This window comes from Brassica oleracea, chromosome C4 (genome assembly GCF_000695525.1).
Source record: "Brassica oleracea var. oleracea cultivar TO1000 chromosome C4, BOL, whole genome shotgun sequence".
NCBI classification, from domain to species: domain Eukaryota; kingdom Viridiplantae; phylum Streptophyta; class Magnoliopsida; order Brassicales; family Brassicaceae; genus Brassica; species Brassica oleracea.
This window is the reverse complement of record NC_027751.1, coordinates 29,157,069-29,160,442: the sequence shown is the minus strand read 5'-3', so window position 1 is coordinate 29,160,442 and position 3,374 is coordinate 29,157,069.

Sequence of the window (3,374 nt, the reverse complement as noted above, 5' to 3'; positions counted from 1 at the left end):
GTGGACTCGATATGTGTTTATTTTTGTACATGCAGACCTTCCCAGCTGACCCCATGATGCTCTGTTCAGAGATCTACGATTCCCAGAGCCTTTTGGAGCCCCAGGAAAGTGTTGAAATCAAGCGGTTTTGTGAAGATATCTGCAAGCTGATTCTCAGATGGTACATGTTCAATAACTATCAATTTTTGCTCAACCAGTTCTCTTACAAAGTGGTGTCTGAGATCGACATGTTTAGTATGAGAGTGCTGCACTGGGTTCTTAGTTAGGTTAATGGCACTCATGTTATCACAATGAACAAGCATAGTGTCAGAGAGGTACCCGTAGTCCACCAGCATTTGCCTCATCGAGAGTAGTTGAGTGCAACAACTCCCCAAAGCGATGTACTCAGCTTCAGCTGTGGATAGTGACACACAGTTCTGTTTTTTGCTGTGCCAAGACACTAAGTTGTTTCCAAGGAAGAAACACCCTCCAGATGTGCTTCTTCTGTCATCGACACATCCTGCCCAATCAGCGTCGCAATACCCTGCTAAATTCACATTAGTCTCAAATGTATAATGTAAACCAAACTCTAGTGTACCTTTCACGTATTTGATGATTCGTTTGACAGCATTCATGTGGGATTCTTTAGGCGAAGCCTGGTATCGAGCACAGATGCCCACGCTGAGACAGATGTCTGGTCGGCTTGCAGTGAGGTACAAAAGGCTGCCAATCATGGCTCGATATAGTTTTTCGTCCACACTAATCCCTTCTTCATCTTTAGACAGTTTGGTCGTTGTACTCATGGGGGTTCTGGCAGTCTTGCTTGTTTGCAGACCAAATCTCTTCACCAAGTTCTTAGCATAGGTGCTTTGGGTGATGAAAATTCCATCATCCATCTGTTTGACTTGAAGCCCAAGGAAGTAACTGAGCTCACCCACCATGCTCATCTCAAATTCCCTTGTCATTGAGTATACAAATTCATCAACTAGGGTCTTTGAGGTGCTTCCAAAGATGATGTCATCGACATAAACTTGTGTCACCAGAATGTGTGAGTCAATCTCTTGAATGAACAGTGTCTTGTCCACGCCTCCTCTCTTGAAACCGGAGGCGATGATGAACTGAGTCAATCTCTCATACCAAGCTCTAGGGGCCTGTTTCAGTCCGTATAGTGCTTTCCTCAGCTTGTATACATGATCAGGGAAATGTGGATCTTCAAATCCCTTTGGCTGGCTCACGTAGACTTCTTCCTGGAGCAGTCCATTTAGGAAAGCGCTCTTGACGTCCATCTGATACAGTTTGATTCTCAGCTTACACGCAATTCCAAATAACAGACGTATTGACTCTAACCGAGCCACCGGAGCGAACGTCTCATCAAAGTCAACACCTTCTATCTGTGAATAGCCTTGTGCCACTAGTCGTGACTTGTTTCTGACCACATTGCCATTCTCGTCAGTTTTGTTCTTGTGTAACCACTTGGTTCCGATGATGTTCGCGCCGTCGGGTTTCGGAACTAAGTCCCACACGTGTAGTCTTGTGAATTGTTCCATCTCTTCATGCATTGATGCAGTCCAGAATTCATCCTCAAGTGCCTCTTGTAAGTTCTTTGGCTCTGATAGAGAGATGAAGCATTCCACTTTTGCTAGCTCTGTGAGAAAGCATGCTAGCTTGACCATATCTTTGAAGTTTATTTGCTTCTTCCGAGTTAGACGTTCATCATACACTCCTCCAATGACGTCGTCAGGTGAGTGGTTTTTGTGCACATTGACTTCAGAAGGTATAATATGGTCATCAATCTCAGAGATCTCTTCCTGAGGAGCAGTTAGATCAGTATCTCCAGTTATTTCTTGTGTGACACACACGTTTCTTCGAGTTACACCTTCTTGATAGAAGCCAACTTTGTCGTCAAAGACTACCTTCACTTTGTCATCAATCAGCTTAGTTCTTGAATTATAGACACGATAAGCTGAGCTATTTGTAGAGTAACCAAGGAACATCCCAACATCACTTTTATCATCGAACTTCCCCAAATGATCCTTATCATTCAGAATGTAGCAGAGACATCCAAAGACGTGGCAATAGCTGAGGTTCGGTGTCTTTCCTTTGAGGATCTCATATGGTGTAGTCTTGGTCTTAGGCTTGACATACACTCTGTTGATGATGTAGCACGCTGTATTCACAGCTTCTGCCCAGAATCCAGATGGAACTTGATTACCAGCTAGCATCGCTCTGGCCATTTCTTGAAGTGTTCTGTTTTTCCGCTCAACGATTCCATTTTGCTGAGGTGTTCGTGGTGCAGCATACTGATGTTGTATGCCTTGATCTTCACAGAACTTGTCAAACAGGTTGTTCTCAAACTCTCCCCCGTGGTCGCTGCGAATTTGGACAATTCCTCCTCTCTCTTGCTTGAGTTACAGAGCTAGGATCCGAAAGCTTTCAAGGGCATCTGATTTATGTCGCAGAAATCTTACCCATGTGAACCTGGAAAAATCATCAACTAACACAAAGATGTATCACTTTCCAGCAACACTTTTAGGTGAGATTGGATCCATAAGGTCATATGAATTAATTCAAGGACACGTTTTGAGTTGATTTGAGATACCTGTTCATGCTGAACTTTGATCTGCTTACCTTTGCAGCAGGCACCACATATGCTATCTGTCTGTTCTGAAAGGGCTGGGACTCCTCTTACTACCTCATCCTTCACTAGTCTTGAAAGACCATTGGTGTTCATGTGACCAAGTTTCTTGTGCCAGAGTTCTGTCTGTGATTCTTTAGCAGTTAGACATAGGCTTGATGGTTTCCACATGTAGCAGTTATTGCCCGAACGATATCCACACAATACGATGTCTCCTCTGTCGTTTACTGCTCGGCACTCTTTTCTGTCAAAGATGACTTGGAGTCCTTCGTCACAGAGTTGGCTCACACAGATGAGATTGGCTTTCAACCCTTCGACATAGAACACATTTATGAGACGTGGGAGATCAGCTCTATCTGTCAAGTGATATCTTGCATATTTGCATTGTTTTATCTATTCATCCATGTGCATTTTCATCATAGAGATTAGGATTTAGACATGTTTAGGTTGCATTTTGCATATATGAGTCTCTATTAGGTACTGGAGTTCTTAGGGACATTTGGATGCATTTGGAGCTCGAAGGAGGTGAAATAGGTGATCATTAAACGAGCAGAGCATGGGAGCGACCTCCCGGAGCGACATCACGAAGTCGCTGTGTCCCACCTCTCAGAGCGACCTTCCTAAAGCGACGCCATGAAGTCGCTCGCGTTCTCGTTACTCCGAACCGTCTTAGATGACCCTGGAGCGACCTCTCAGAGCGACCTACCAAGGTCGCTCCCGATCCAGAGCGACCCGTTGGAGCGACACACCAAAGTCGCTC